The sequence below is a fragment of the Trachemys scripta genome, chromosome 23 (genome assembly GCF_013100865.1).
Source record: "Trachemys scripta elegans isolate TJP31775 chromosome 23, CAS_Tse_1.0, whole genome shotgun sequence".
In the NCBI taxonomy this organism is placed as follows: Eukaryota; Metazoa; Chordata; order Testudines; family Emydidae; genus Trachemys; species Trachemys scripta.
The window spans coordinates 9,742,423-9,759,576 of NC_048320.1; the positions used below are offsets into that span (position 1 = coordinate 9,742,423).

At 42.6% G+C, this 17,154-nt stretch overlaps 1 protein-coding gene across 10 annotated transcripts in view; it reads left to right on the forward strand.

Moving 5' to 3' along the window:
• Positions 1-3,098: 3,098 nt before the first annotated feature.
• Positions 3,099-17,154, forward strand: part of SPOP (speckle type BTB/POZ protein) — a 47,878-nt gene continuing 33,822 nt past the window's right edge. For 3 of the 10 annotated variants that reach the window (XM_034755748.1, XM_034755744.1, XM_034755749.1), the window contains exons 1-2: positions 3,099-3,251; positions 7,451-7,522. The gene's annotated coding sequence lies outside the window, so the exon portion shown is untranslated. The other 7 variants (XM_034755746.1, XM_034755747.1, XM_034755745.1 and 4 more) reach the window with 7 other exon arrangements.

A 17,154-nucleotide genomic window follows, 5' to 3' on the forward strand; every position in this document is an offset into this window, starting at 1 on the left:
TATAAAAAACTGATATTTCAAACTTGTTTGACCACATGAAGAATCTATGTTTCCCAACATTTCCTGAGCTATATAAAAAGGAATACCTATTTAAATGACATGGATAACATTTAAAGTGTGAGAAATCCATCTGTGCTTGATCTAACCAGAAACCCTTGGATCCAAATGCAGTTGCTCAATCAGTTGATTGAAAGGAACATCTCCATTAGCTTCCAGGAGAAGTGAAAGAGGCAAGCTTTTGAGCTTACACAGAGCTCTTCTTTAGCTCTGTCAGCTTGAAAGCTTGTCTCTTTCACCATCAGAAGTTGGTCTAATAAAAGATATTACCTCATCCATCTTGTCTCTCTACTATCTTGAGGCCAACATGGCTATAACAACACTGCAAGCAATTCACTAGTAGTAGTATTTTAGTCTTTCAGCGCTCCCACTACAAGAAATTAAGATCATCACTAGAGACTCAGCATTTCTGGGCATATTTGGAACAAAAGTCAGGTATCAGTCCATTGCAAGATGCAGATGATAAAACTGTATTCACTGCTATTTTTATTCAAGCTACCTAGCTGAAAGTTAGCTCCGTTCTACACATGCTGCAGTCACACTTTTGATAGAAGTGTAGACATACCCTATAATTAAATCTCATGCATCAGCCAGTCATCTGCAGAAATCAGAAAGGAACCCCCCCCCCCCCCCCGCCAAATGTATTCTGGGTCCTCCCCCCCCCGCTTCTTCTGAAGCATCGGATATTGATCACAGCTTGGGACAAGACACCAGATGAGGTGGACCAGTGCTCTTTGGTGATGCATAGAATCCTCTCTCTTAGATGCCTGGCAGATGTGCCTTGGTCACATACTCAGGGTTATACTGATTACTTACAACCCTAAATCTGGCAATCTTCCCCCAGAGAAAACTGACAGGGACCTTGGGGAAGGGGGTTCAACTTCCTCGGCAGCCTGGGCTATTGTTTACCTGCTAGGATCATCTGAATACATCTCACTTTATTCCCTACCTCTGCAGAGTCCTCGGGCATTGGTGGTAGTTTCGTCTCTCCTGTTCTCTGCATGGGGCACAGAATAGTTTAGTCTCTTGAGAACTGAAATGCTTTGGTCTAATTAAAGTCATCAGGCTCAATACAGGGGTATTTGGATGATATTTAATGACCTATGATATGCAGGAAGTCAGATTAGATGATCTAATGGTTCCTTCTGGCCTTAAGCTCTAAGAAACCCAGCAGTCTTTACTGAGCATGCAGAAGGTGGGGCAAAGGGAAGGATTATAGTTATAAGAAAACAGTTCATGGGAGAAAAGTAAATGTGTCATTTCCACAAGTTTTGAATGTTAACTGCAATCCCATGCCATCTAGAATGCAGTTTTATGGCCATTTCTTCATAGTAAGCAGCATGACCTGCTGCTTTGTCACCTTGGGCAGCAGCTTGTGAAATATGAAAAACAAACAGGGTCCAAAGACTGATGATTACTTGGATGAGACCCCTGCAAGGAAAGGAAAGCCCAGCAGGAAATAATAGAGTAGGTGTCACTCTTCTGAGTTAGTACTGGAAGTCCTAGCATGGTGCACTGGGTTGTTGGTGATATCATCTTTCAGCTAAGATAAAATGCCAGTGCTCTGATCATTTCTGTTTAATACAGAGCTGAAGTACTTTTAACAATGACAGGCATGTTAGCCATGCAACCTATTTTACGGAATTACCTAATTATGCCTTCAATTTTAATTGGAAACTGGATTCCTTACTTATTGTTACTTACAATCCATTTAGTCTCTGATAAGCACCTGCTGTGTTCCAGTGCAAAAGTACCTGCATTTCAGTGATAGAACAAACAATCCCTATTTAGAATAATCAAAAATGACAACTTACAATATTGTAGACTCTGCCTTAGCTGGCCTTCAGCTTTCATCTAGCTGTTCTCTCCATTCACTGAGAAGTGGAATTTTTAAAACAAAGTCAGATAAGGAACTGCATGTTTCAGATAATTGGTTACAGGATACAAAAGTGTATCCATCTGTAGGATTCCAGTTCAAATCGAGCCTGGGTTGGTAACTGGAAGCCTTCCTTCTCCTTGCACAATGTGTCCCATCAAAAGCTTCCCTGCTTCCTTCCCTCATCTGACGCTACAACAGATATCGAGCTGCACTGTAACAACTTATGAATACTCTACACTGGGGTTGTTTTCCATATGACTATATTAGTTTACAATAACAGGAGATTGTCTTAAAAAAAAAACCAGAGGCAGCAAGGAAAAGAATGGCTCAAGATAAGCTACCTCTCTGCAAATGCTTGCGTTACTAAGGGACGACGACAGGACTATTAGCTTTGCTGGTTCCGACACCTCTCTATCTAAACTACAAAACTGGTGTGGACCAACTCAGGAAAAGGCAAAAGATCTAAAGTCCTGGGGCTGGTTGATAAAGGAACCTCGTCTGAAGAGGAGGGTGCTAATCGTTCGGAAGGAGACCCACGGACCGGCTGGGGGTGGCTGAAGAACTCAGGCCTGCCTGGGTTACCGGCAGCAGACAGGGACGCCTTTCGGGAAGAGCGACAGTCAGATAAGAGCGTCGTTTTAAAACCCTTCTCTCTAGAGGCCGTGTGCCGGCTGCTCCCGTGAACACCCCTTGGCCGTCTGGTCCCCGTAGCCCGCCGGGCAGACTCCTAAAGGGAAGACGCACAGGCGCCCGAGGTCACTAGGCCCTGCTTGGTAAGCCAGGGCGATAAGTGGGGTACTACAGGTCAAAGGCTGCAAAAACTGGGACCCCCCCCCAGCTTGGCTGGACACCTGAGAGGGGGCGCAGGTGCCACTAGCCCTGTAACCATGCAGCCTCCCTTCTCCTCAAGAGCCACGGCCCCTCCCCCCAGCCAGCCTGCTCCTCACACCCACAGACCCCCGCTCCCACCTCAGCCCACCCTCTCCCACAGGCCCAGCTTTCCCGCCTTCGGACCCGGGGGAGGGAGGGGCTGCCTACTCCCATGCGCGCGCGCCGCGTTCTCCTCGCTCCCCCCCACCTCACCTCAGCGCGTGAGCCGCGGCCGCGGCCACCACGCTCCCGCTCTACTCGACGCCCTTCCCGCCTCCCCGCACGCTGCGCATGCTCAGTGCGTCCCTCTCCACACCCCCCCCCTCTCCCCGAGCGTGGCGTCGTGGCGCTGAGGGACGGCGTCGCGGCGAGGCCCGGATGTATCGGTTTGGGGCAGTATGAGGAGACCACAAGGGGACAGCAACAACCAGCGGTACCAGCTCAGGTGAGGGGAGGGGAGAGCGGATGGCGGCGTAGGGCGAGACCCCAGGATCTCCACAGGGAGGTGTTGGTGGCGCCACACCCCCTCCGAGAGTCGCATGTAGGGCAGCCCCAAGCAGGGACTCACCCGCTGGCTGGGAGTGAGAGATCCGCTCCGCACTGCCCCTCTTTCCATACTGGCTGGTCAAGTGGCACTGCGACAACGGCAGCCCGCTGCTAAATAGTGAGCCACCCTCGCTGAGGGGAATCGAAGGAGAACGGCGCATGTGCCGCAGCGCTGCCAAAATGTGAGCCGCTGAGAGTCGAAACAGCGGGGAGGGGCGGACGCATTGGTTGGGAGGAGGGCGCGCATGCGCGCGCAACGCCCGTGGGTGGTGGGAGGGCGCGTGCGCAACAACGGGAGGCGTTCGCCAGAGTCCGAGATGAGGCCGTGTGCGCGCGCAGCCCCCGTTAGGGTGCCGGAGGAGGAACAGCCAGGCTATCACGCACGCGCACCTTGAAGGGAAGAGCCAGGAGCAGCAACATCCTGCTGCTTCGTGCGCTCAGCGCCTGCGCAGAACGTCGCTGCAGGGACCTGCGGAATAATGAGCCTCTGCACCTGCGCAGGGAGAATTGGAGAAGGGAGACATGCTGCCAAATAGTGAGCTCCCGCTGCTTGTATTCTCACAGGGGGCTGGCTGCAGAAAGTGGGGTAGGAGTCCTGGAGGAGGGGCTTTATCCTCACCCACTGCACCTGTCTGGGCCAGGGCCCCTTTGACTCGCTACCCTGCTATAGAACAAAGCTGCTTACAGCAATAGGGGTAACTCACTGAAGCCAGGAGGTAAGAGTCCTGGGGAAGGGGGCCAATAGTTAAGCCAGTAAGGATAATGGCGAAGGGGGAAACAAGCTGTTGAATCAGCAAGGAGTGAAGTGAGGGAGAGAGGTAACCACCCACTAAAAATAAAAAAAGAAGGATTGGGTGGCAAGACCAATAGTTAGGAGGGAAATAGTTCAGTCAACGAATTCGAGTTGGGAGAAGGGGAACAAGGATTGGCATAAGGAAAGTGAGATGACCAGCAGCTAAACAAACAAAGAGAGTGTGTTGCTGGAGATGGGGGGGGGGGAGGGAGGAAATGACCAATATTCACTAAACTAATGAGAATTGTGAGGAAAACAGCTAAACCAGCGGGAAGATTAGTTTTTATATCAGCTTAGTACTGTATTGTAATCTCTCTTAGCAGAATGTCCCAGGCCTGGGACTGTATTAGTGCATCATCACAGTTGATGAAGAGGCAACAGAATTCCTTTTGCTCATGTTAAATATGTTTATAATATGAGCTGATTGCTAGATGTGTTGGTATTTGTTACTGGAATACCTTGATTAGTAATGTAGGCTATTGCAAGTGTAAAATAATTATCTGCATGACTGTGGTCTGTGAGAAGGAAAGTGTATTTTTGTAAAAGGAAAATGTATGTCATTTGATCGTGTCTTCACATTTCTGTTACCAGAGTGTGTTAGATGTGATGTGGTTTTGTAATGTCAGAACATCATCATGGCTTATGAAAAGGAATGACTTTTTTGTAAACTAATGTTTGCTGGTTTCTTCTATGTGTTGTCGGTCTGAGATGGTTTGCTGTAAGAAGTATGGCGAATTATCATTAGGGCTGCAGATTTGTCACGGCATTATTTTTATCAATTACACTACAGTCATGGTAAATCTAGTACATGTTATGGGTTTAGGAGGAAATGGTGTATAAAGTCACAGTGTGAGGAGGTCAGATCCTGTCCCTGGGTTGGGAGGTCCTTGGGGTGATGGAGGGGGGAAGAGAGGTGGTTTTCAGAGCGAACTGAACCTGCACTCAGCCCTCAGCAACGGCTCTTATCCTGCAGGACTGACCCAGCTCTCTGCTCCAGCCCTTTGGCTCCCGCCACATTGTGCAGGTGGGGCGCTCCCCCTATAACATGTTGCCCCCACCCTTCCTGGCCATGGTGCTGCCGGATCACTTGCCCCAAGGTATGGCAGTAAACGTGGTCAGGCCGTGGTCCAGGGTTAATCAAAGACACAAAGAAAAGTCACCGACAAACAGAAAAATCAAAAACAACAAAGAGTCTGGTGGCACCTTCAAAGCATCTGTGACAAAGCTGCAGCCCTAATTATCAATATTCATGATCAGATGCTTTATGAAAATAAATAGTTTCCTCTGGAAAAGTCAAGTACAATGTATGGGAGACTTGATTCTTTGCTGGTAGACATATACATATATAAAAATGTTTTTTGTTTTTTTTTTTACCAGAGTGCTAGGCCTGAAATGGCTTGGTTTGATGATGTCACTTGCATCATTGTGATTTATGGAATGAAGATATGTGGCTATGTTTGGGGGTTGTTGTTTTTTTTTTTATTCACTGGTATATCTAGAGGCCTCAAACTTTGGCAGTATCAATGCATCACTGACAGCCTGTTACTAAATCAGAAATGGTTAGTAATAAAAAACAGGCACATAGTATTAGCTTCGGTAACTACTGTAAAATCTGATGTATGGACTTTAGGAACACTTACTCCTTATTCTGATAAAATTGATATTGAAAAATCAACTTTTATAAACCACATATTTTACTCTTTGATTGGTATTTCTATTATTAAGGTGGTGGTATACTTTTTAAAGCTATAATAGAAAGTTACAAGATGATTTAGGCACCTTTTTTTTTTTAATATTTCTAAATTTCTTAGGAACATGCTCGATCATTTTTTATATGTGGTCAGTATAGTCAGCAGTAGCCCGCTTCTATAGCTGGAGCTTTATGTAGGATGTCATTGTACTTCTGTAGTGGAACTTCATCTTCAAATTGTGGTGGGAACTGTAGTTGGGACACTTTTTTGTTTTGAAACAGTTTCCAGGAGTGGTACCATTGCTGATCCTACATGTTATGGTTGGGCAGTGTCATCAGTGGGAACACTTACAAAAAAAGTCCCACTAGTTCAGTTGAACAGGTGTTAGAACTGGTCTGTGATCTAATGTATATAAGGCTCTGGTGGCCAGAGCCTTTTTTTTTTTTTTACTACTGTGTCAGTCAGACCTGCTGAAAAGTAAAAACAGTTCCAGCTACCAGAACCATCCCTAGATTATTGTTCCATCAGGTCAGTTGAACCAATGTTAGTAATAGTGGATTTTTTTTTGGGGTGGGGATGGGAATGTACATTTCTGTAGCATAGCCCGGGCTTTAACTGTACAATGTTAGATTTGTTGTGGGCTGTGTGTCTGTCCTCTATGAATTTTCTAGATCCAAATACAGTATACAATTGGAAGGACTTAGCCGCTTTATTTTTGGTATTCACCCTTCTGTTTAGTATTTGGCTCATGTGACTTGCCATTCCACTGCCTCACACATGTTCTCAACCTATACACTTCAAAGTATCTGGTTCAGTTCTTCTTGGGTGTTTTATTTCTGTAAAAGTTTGACCCAGAGATGGCAAAAGGTATATTTATTGAACTAATAAGAAGCAGTATTAATCTTTGCTTGGAAGAGTCATAGAAGGCTCAAAATGGCTAGGTTCAAATTGGTGTGTTTCGAAATGTGTGCTGATGAACATCTGCACAGGTTTCTCTCCTTTCCCTCCCTCCCCGTGCCCCCCCGCCTTTCAGCTTAGTTCTCTGCACAATTGAAGGGTTACATAAGAGCCTGCTGTAATGCTCCAACTTCTGATTACTGCTGCCTGCTATTCAGCATGAAAAGGGAATCAAACAGAAAATTTTTATTTAGAATAGAAATGATTTATATACTCAGTTTCTGATGCATTGCTTGCTGCCTCACTACTAATTCAGAATCTTGCAGGATGCTACTGGGTTCTAGCATGAACAGTGTACTCAAGAGACTTATTAATGCATCGTGTACCCCAAGTTCTAAAGATGCATGACAGTGCAGAAGGATAACATAAGATTAAAAATACCCAAGTCTGGGTTTAAAATACGTCTTTGTTTATGAGGCAATTTTAGTCTTCTATTTCAGAAACTTCTCTCCAGAGATTTAGCAGAGGTTGTCTCCTCTTCTTGGTTTCACATTCTTACTGCTGGCCCTGTACTGAACTCTGTTGGGAGTGGAGGTGGAGGAAAGAGGGTGTTCTGTAAACTTATCTTTCTGTGCTGGTGATATGACTAATAGTCAAGAAAATACATAGCAGACACTGAATGTGCCATTTACTTTATTTATTTTTATAAATTTCTAGGACAAAAAAGATGCAGAACCACTGACTGTGTAGCAAATGCCCAGGAAAGACTTGGGAGTTCATTTTTACACTGTGAGTAAATTCTGTTGCTGATTACGGGAGTTGCATAGCTGCATTCTGTGTGGCAGAGCTGGTCTTGCAGCTTTGGGAGTGTTTAATAAAGAAGCTAGCAGCACAGAAGGAATTAAACATTCAAACAATAACCCTTAACTGGACATATTGTTCTAGTTACTACTTTGGAAGAGACTAACAAAATATTGCTAGCTGCAGTGGTGCCTACTGGTGTAGGAGCAAGTACTAGAATTTCTATACTCTTCTGTAGACATTAGTGTTATTACCTCTTAGCCTGTAATGTGTAATGGACAGAATATTATATACATTACAGTTATAGTCACTTCAAATTGCATTAGTAATAAACCCAGTGTGTACATTGTTGATGTTGACTATCTTTTTTTGGTACAGAAAAGGTTGAATTAATTTGACCTACTGTATTTGACATGGTCCATCTAAAGCAATTTCCAGTGCTCTTTTTACATAGCTCCAGGTTGTTCTAATAACAAAAAATCCTTGTAGGCAGACATTGGGAGAATGGACTACAGAACAAAAGCCGAATATTTACACTTAAAAATGGCAGGTGAACATGCTCACTAGTTACTACTACAACCAGTTTAAATATTTTAGAATCTCATTATTCACTAAATTGCACTTTATCTGAAATATGGTAGAATCTAAAAAAGACTGAATTCTTGCAACTGTTACACTTTCAGGAGCCTCATAGCTCAAATGTCATCAGAGGTATAAATCTATTTAAATTATGACATGGACTTTGAAATTATGGTATACTTAAAAAAGACACTGAGTTTGGGTCACTCTGACCCCATCACACATTCTTACCTGTTGGGGTTGGTTCAGCTAAAATTGACTTCATCAGCAGAGTCAAGGAAAGGGTAGGGACGGTTTTGTGGCCTGCAGCATGCAGGGGGTCAGACCAGATGACCATAATGGTCCCTTCTGACCTTAAAGTCTATGAGTCTATGAGACAGCTGTACTGCTAGAGGGTCAGACCTCTCTGAAAATCTACAATAGATGTCTGCTATCAAATCTGAAACAACCCCCCACTGGCAACATCTACACCAGTGGTTTTCAACCTGCGGGCCGCTTGTGGCCCAATCAGCACACAGCTACGGCCCATGTGACATCCTCGGTGCCATACAGGTAGTACAGGGATCGGCAACCTTTGGCACGAGGCCTGTCAGGGAAATCCGCTGGCAGGCTGAGACGGTTTGTTTACCTGCAGCATCCGCAGGTTCGGAGTTAGAACATAAGAAAGGCCGTACTGGGTCAGACCAAAGGTTCACCTAGCCTAGTATCCTGTCTACCGACAGTGGCCAATGCCAGGTGCCCCAGAGGTAATGAACCGAACAGGTAATGATCAAGTGATCTCTCTCTCCTGCCATCCATCTCCACCCTCTGACAAACAGAGACTAGGGACACCATTCCTTACCCATCCTGGCTAATAGCGGATTTAACCTCCATGAATTTATCTAGTTCTCTTTTAAACGCTGTTATAGTCCTAGCCTTCACAACCTCCTCAGGCAAGGAGTTCTACAAGTTGACTGTGCGCTGTGTGAAGAAGAATTTCCTTTTATTTGTTTTAAATCTGCTGCCCATTAATTTCCAGCACATCCCTTGGCCCACACCACTTCCCACAGCCCCCATTGGCCTGGAGTGGCGAACCGCGGCCAGTGGGAGCTGCGATCGGCCAAACCTGTAGATGCTGCAGGTAAACAACCATCCCGGCCCGCCAGTGGATTTCCCTGATGGGCTGCATGCCAAATGTTGCCGATCCCTGAGGTAGTATATATATTGTATGGATGCGACCCTCATAACCCATAGAGAGCTGGATATGCTGCCCACAGTGGTAATTAGGCTGAGAATCACTGATCTACACAAATAAACAGGCTCTTACAGATAAGTGAGGTGGTAAGTGAGACGGGTGAACTGTGATGTAATGGTCTTTAGCACTAGCACTTGTCATTTAAACTTTGAAAAACCATTTTATCTTCCAGCAGAGTCAGAGAGAGATGGAAGAGTTATACCATCTTAGAAACAAAGATATAATAAAAGTTAACTGTAAACCAGTAGATTTTGAGCTGAGGCCCTCCCTCTCTCCTTTGAGTTACAAGTTTTGGTTGCACCCACTCCAACCCAGCCAAAAATAGAAACATGTAAGGCTGGGTGGCCCACTGAGGTGAGTTGGGGGTGGAGTTGGTGCTCCCTTCCCAAGACCCCCTAGGGGACACGCCCCACAGTTTGGAAACCTCTGCCTAAGTCAAACCCAAGAAGAGAACCACTTGTGGCTTAAATGTTGCTACTCCAGGGTCCTGTCTCTTCGGTTTCAGGATTGCAAGACAATAGTCTTCATGTTTTCACCACCTAAGCTTACATTGTATAAAGTGTCAGACCTCAAGCAGTAGTGCATAATAATTGAATCAGTATCAATCAGTCAGGTAAAGGGATTTTTAGAATCCATTGTGGAGTGTTTACAAAAATCTGAAAACTGTATTGCAGTTTTTAGTTTGTATTTGCCTGCCATTTTTCATACTAGCTATTAAGTGTCTGTCCTTTCATTCTGAAATATCTTCCACTGGGCAGAGAACCTTGTCTACCTTTCCTAAGTATGAGGAGCATAGTTAGTCAGTGCAGGTGTTTGGAAGTCCAAAGGTTTGATGGGAGTCTTGCTGGTACAGTTACGTAACTGCCTTATAGATATTTGCTCTCCTTCAGGCAAGATTGCAGTGCATTTGTATGCAAATTAAATTTCCAACTCCAAATGAAATGACATCCATTCAATTTATGTACCTTTAGAATTAAGCAAGAAAAATAAAAATTACAGTAAAGTTCTAACATGATCTCCTGAATAAAAGCATTTTAAATAACCTTAATTTTAGTGACTGCTCCTTTAAAAGGCAAATGGAATGTTCAGAGTATTTTGAGACCATTTATGATGGACTTGCCCACTATTGTCAAGAGAGCAGAAAAAGCGTTACAAGTCCTACTGAGCTAACGGAGACTTGTCTTTTAACCTATGTTTAATCTGATGTTCACAGTTGCACTATCTAGTCTCCGTGTTGCATGTATGTGGTTAGCAGACATCTGGTGTCTCTAGTTCTGTGTAACGTGCAACATGGCTATATAACATTGGGACTCAGTGGGGTGTGAAAGAGAAGTAGGAAGATGACATTAGGCTGACCAGATAGCAAGTGTGAAAAATCGGGACGGGGTGGGGGAATGATGGAGAAATGGACTTTGAAGACTTTAAAAAGAAAAAGCAAGCTGGATTGATATGGGGATAGTCTTTTGAGGCTAGACGTAAGGAAAAAAGAGGAAAGCTTAAGTGTCCCCCTTTTCCCCCTTCCCCACCCAAAAAGAATCTGACTAAAGGAATATCACAATGATCTCCATGCTGTCCTTTTTGCTTTAGAAAGGTGAACTGAATTCTTTGTGCAGGCAACAATTTAAATATATTTTAAAATAAAAATAGCTGGAAAATCAGTTCCCCATAATTTAAATCTTGGCAGGTAAGTAAAGTCCCTTACGGTTTTCTTTCCCTTCTGCAAGTGATAATATCATTAATGTCAAATGCAGTATACAGAATGCAGCACCAAACTCTGCTTTAAGTGTTAATGATATAAACAGATGCAGGAGAAATACAATAGTTTCCCTTGTGCAGTCTTTTGTGAAACTATCTAAAAACGCATTAAAGTAATACACACAGAGCCTGTACTTCCTGAAGTCAGATCTTACCTTTGTCAAGCCAGCTGGATGCAAAGTTGCATGATTAGTATCTGCAAACTTGGATCTATGTGTATGCCACAATTTTGTGTCAGTGCAGGGTTCTTAATTCAGTTCTGAAATGTGATTATACTTGAATCCTGTGGACTGGGCATTATACCCTAAGGTCTGGCTAGAAAAAAATCAGCTTTTTTTTTAGCAAACATGGGCATACTTAAGATTCATTGTGTAAGAAAGCAAGACTACTGATTTGAAGTAAATTCAGGAGGTTTTGAAGTGGAAAGCACTGGCCAATTTGATTTTTTCTCTCTCTTTGTGTCTGATAAGGTTACATTAAAAAAAAAAAAAAAATACATGCAACCGGGAGGTTGCGCCACCCCCGCCGTTAGAGAGTAATGCTTATGTCCTGTAAAGCAGAAGGGCCAACAAAGTACTAGCTGATAGCAAATTGCAGAACTCTGACAAGCATAATTTTCAGTCCCTGAAAAGCTCTGAATGCTTTTGATTAACATGACATTGTGGGGGGTGGAAGGGGGGGCGGAGGTTCAATGGCAGGAGCTTGTTGGGCATCTTGAAGGCTGATGTGTGGCTGAAGGTGATGATCTTGCAAGAGTAGAAGGTTTTGGAACAATATACAGGCTGCTGCTACCAGTATGTTTCCAGGTTAAGAAGCCTCCTATCACCTTGGGGAATATTGTGGTAGAAATATGCTCTGTGGGAAATGAGTATCCTGGGCAATTTATGGACTTATACTTTTATTAACAAGTTTTTTATTATACGCTTATATGTAATATCAAGTAATGAATGTGTGTACTCTGTTAAAAAGATTCAAGTGGATGAGAGTAGAAGAAAAGGCAAATACCTGGTAAAAACAAAATAGTGAGTTAGCCACTGAAATTCTTTAATGTTAGTGTTGAAACTTTTTTAAACTTTGCACTATTCTTTAGGTTTTGATTTCTTTTTACTTGTTTGTTTGTGAGAGTAATGATTATGGTTTTTACTTCCTTCTACGGTTTAGCCCAACAAAGCAAATACTTAAGTTAAGATTTCATCCTTCACTTTGCCTTCTTGTTCTTAGGTATAGAAGAGAAGCTCACAAGATTAGTGATGATACATACCAGAGTGAAATTTACCTTTTCACCATTAAGAGCCTGAATTATTAAAAACATTATGTGCTGGTCAGAACTTCCTCCATTCTGGTTTATACCTAGAATGCCTGAATTTTACATTAATAATGTTCTTTGTATGTTTTCACTGGCTTTGGGCATTGCAGTTTTGCTATATGTTTGCTCTTATTGGTGGTTAAAGGCTTTTGTGTTTTATTGGGTGGGGGGGAGGAGTTCTTGTGGCTTGGATCCCAAATATGATTTCTACTTCTTTCTGATTGATCTCAATTAAGGGTATATGTCACTTCCCCAAGACAAGGATTCAGTATTTTAATTCAGGTTTACTGGAATTCTTCTGGAAACCTGATGTCTCATTCACTATTAATTTTAGTAGAATGTTTCTCCAGTTTTTAATCTCGTTCTTTTTCACTTTATAATAGCGCTACTATTTGATATTAACTTCATTCTCCTTACTATATAAAACAAGACTGTTGCTTCTCCACTTCTAGCTGAAGGAGCCATTGACCCTATGATTTTCCTGGCCTTGGTTGTCCTGTGTTGTAGCACAAAATGCTTCTAAGAGATGCATTGGACATGGGTTACTTAAAAATATGAACCTATTCTTTATTGGACTAATCCATAATCAAATGCTGTAATGCTTTGGGCAAGTATGAGTCATTCCTGTGCTAGGTTTCAGAGTGGTAGCCGTGTCTGGTCTGTATCAGAAAAAACAACGAGGAGTCCTTGTAGCACCTTAGAAACTAACAAATTTATTTGGGCATAAGCTTTAATGGGCTAAAACCCACTTAATCAGATGCATGGAGTGAAAAATACAGTAAGCAGTATATATATTACAGCACATGAAAAGATGGGCGTTGCCTTACCAAGTGGGGGGTCAGTGCTAACAAGGCTAATTCAGTTAAGGTGGAAGTGGACCATTCCCAGCAATTGACAAGAAGGTGCGAGTATCAACAGAGGGAAAATTACTTTTTGTCGTGACCCATCCACTCCCAGACTTTATTCAGACCTAATTTGATGGTGTCCAGTTTGCAAATTAATTCCAGTTCTGAAGTTTCTTGTTGGAGTCTGTTTTTGGAGTTTCTTTTGTTGAAGAATTGCCACCTTTAAGTCTGTTATTGAGTGTCCAGGGAGATTGAAGTGCTCTCCTACTTGTTTTTGAACGTTACAATTCTTGATGTCTGATTTGTCCATCCATTCTTTTGCATGGAGACTGTCCGGTTTGGCCAGTGTACACGGCAGAGGGGCATTGCTGGCACATGATGGCATATATCACATTGGTAGATATGCAGGTGAACGAGCCCCTGATGGTGTCCCTTGAATAGATATGTGGACAGAGTTGGCAGTGGGGTTTGTTACAGGGATTGGTTCCTGGGTTAGTGTTTTTGTTGTGTGGATCTACAACCTATCCTGAAGGACGATCCCTCACTCTCACAGACCTTGGGAGACAGGTCAGTCCTTGCTTACAGACAGCCCCCCCACCTGAAGCATACACACCACACAACAAGAACACACAGCAGCTCTGGTCCTTCCTCTTAAAGGAAAAGTGGTGCCTTCTGTTCTGTTTCCCTGCTCCTTTCTGTTCCTTCTACAAAAGAGGAGCAGTTCCTGCAACCCTGATTTCTGCCTCTCTTCTGAAAAACAGCAAGTGGTTCAAGTGCCATTCTGCTCTTTTCTTCCTCCCATCTATCAAGGGCGTTGATGGCTTCCCTAGTCCAACTCTTCCCACTCACCTGGGTTTTTCAAACTCTTGGTTAGCTAGGATTTACCCAATCCTCAATCTAGTTATTGAAAAGTACTCAAACACTATAATCCAGATCCCCACATCACTACTTTAAAATGGATATTCATTTTATTTTGAACAAATGTGATGAAGAAACCACAATTTTTATTTTTTTTGGTTCCATGACTGATCACACTTTCTAATTCTAGACTTAAAAGCTGTGATAAAATTGGTTTTGTGGACTGTTCTATTTTTCTACCACTTCATGCAGTTATCTTGTTTGGTGCTTGTTTGAAAGAAGACTTGAGCTCCTGCAGATTGTTTTGCAGACACTTGCAAGGATATTTCTCTAGTTTGTACTCTAATAATATTGGTTTTGTCAGATGTTGATCAACTCGGCCTGAAGCTTGCTTAAATAGAAGATGTATTGGAAACTAATAGAAGGAAACCAGCTGCAATACATCAGTTTACTAGTTAGTCTTTTTCTAAATATTATAGAGACTTATTCTGCCTAACATCAGTAGGCTTCTGAAAACTCCTTTGTTAGTAGAGTTCAGTAGATCCCGGAGTTATGATGTTGCAGGTGAAACAAGTGGCTTTAAAATTACCCCTGTCTCTTTGCAAAATTATTGTCCAGAGAAAAAGTTTATAACTGAATTATTAACTTCTAAAAGAGGCTGCCATTGGAAACATTGATGTAGTCACAAGATCTGACTCTTTTGTGTTCATATCCCACCTGGGTAAAGGTGGGACAGACTCTTTTTTCTGTACTATATATAAGACTTAACACACAATTTTAGGGGAGTGGTAGAACAGTGCTGTAGCAGAAGGTAAACATCAAATTCTCTTAATATGCAACTTTAGTCTGTCTCAATTGTATCTGAGCACCTCTCAAGCATTTAAAAAGAGAAATATTCTATCTTCCTATTCCGTGAGGAAAATAGTTCAGTTAATTTATATGACTTTCTATTTTGTGTGTGGGAAAAATTCAGAGGAAAGCCACGTCAAAGAGATTAGTTTTAAGTTTAGTTCTAAAAATGGTCAGATTCATGGTCATTCTTCTGGTGGAGTAAGTTCATGTAGCCCTGTAAATTCGGTCTCCAATGCTCACTCGCAAGCCTCCACTCCATTGTTGTGAAATGCAGCTGTTGGGAGAGGTGATTTCTTGGGTAACAGAAGCCAATCCCAGGGAGGGCTTTGAATGTTGGGACAGAGACCTTGAACTGGACTCTTAACTGGAAGCCCATGCAAAGGGCAGAGCTGTGGGGTGATATGTTAACAGTGAGTTGTGTTCTCATTTTGGACCATTGGATTTTTTTTATAGTGTTTTGCTTCATTCCTAGATATTATTTTTAGTACTGTATTCCGAAGATCTTGAATGCATGCTGCGTCATCGCCAGTCTGTGTGTGATTAGAAGTGATGCACTTGTGTAGCCCTTTGCAACCGGTAGCATAAAGGAAACCAGAAAAAGCCCAAGGCTGTGACTCAATTTAACAACTTGAGAACAAAAGCCCTTGCTGGCAGGATTGTTATAAGGAGGCAGGTTCCTTCTTCCTACCATCGATCTCCTCAGTCTTGCCTTAGTTTAGCTTTAGTCATCTGCTGTTCGCCCAGTTGTGATTTTTAGTTAAGCACTGAGAAAGCAAAGCTGTGGTGCTGTTTCCTTTGATGTAAAGGAGATATGGAATTTTGGTCTTGTCTGCATATTGCTGGCACTGCAGCCTATGGTGCCTCACCAGTTCTAATGAATTCATGTGAATTTTGACAATTGAGCCTTTGGGGACTCTACAGATGTGTTTTGAAGGAAGAGAAGCAGTTAATAGAAAAGCTTGAGAACTTTTTTAAAAAGGTATTTTGACATTCTTAAACTAAGTTTTTAAAGGTAGAAAGTTAGCAAATGAAAACATAATGGGCTGCCAGTCTTTAGGGCTTTCCAAGGAAACCCACATGTTTGGGTTCTGTCTTGATAATATTCTGGTAAATTGATCCTTTCCCTTCCTATGCTCTCTCAATAAAAACAAAATTCTGTGTGTCCAGACTAGGTGGTGGCAAGAATTTAATGCAATGTATTTAACCAGATTACATGTGCTTGTTGCAGATTTTATTTTATGCATCTTAAAGTCACGCAGATTCCAGACTCTCCTATTACCCCATAACTCAGCTGGCTAGTTAATAGAGGAGGGAAGCTTCTATTGCACACTATGCCAGGGACTATTATAGAAATGAGTTGGCATGAAGTTATTTTAAATAAATTAAAATAACAACATGGTGTCTATCCAATGCTCTTAAAACACCATTAACAATACAGAATAGCATGTCTGGGCAGTTGTGATTTAAGGGCGCACGTTCAACTTAATCACATCTCTGTCTGAATATTTTTGACCTGGATAACTGTGACTGAAAGAAACTAGCACAAAAACAAACAAATTGTGTAGTTTGTTCACTCTTCCTCCTGTATACTCAGTTTCTCCCTTGGTGAAAAATCCTGATGTTTGTAGGGTCATTAAGTGTGTAAAGAGGAATATCATTAGCAAATGGTTCTGATTCGCTTATACACTCAGAGAGACTATTGGACTGAGACCGGCAACCAGTTCACTGGAACCTAGAGTGACATGCAGAGGTTTTTGGGCTCTGAGAGAGCATTCATGTTTTGATTTTTTTTTTTAATGCAAATAATCAACTGAATTTTCCAAAGGACACTTCTCTCCTTACTGTGATGATATCACTTTTCTAATCTCTTTTCCTGCCTATGAACATCACTATCGTCAGCCTCCAAAGATTAAAAATTGTGAGATTGACCACAAAATCATGTGTGTTGTCTTTTAATTTTTTTTTAACTCCCTCTGCCTATCCTGTGTGTGTGTGTGTGTGTGTGTGTAACAATTAGTGTTGCCTTCTCTTCCAAATTTATTGGGTAGGTGATTTTTTGACTCTCACTGCAGGAGCTTTCACCCTCTCATCCACCTGTCCTTTGCCTAGGAGGCTGGTGGGGGGCAAAATGAATCCAAATCAGTTCTGTAACCCCCCCCCCCCTTTCAGTTCAGCCTCCCAGCCTCACTGC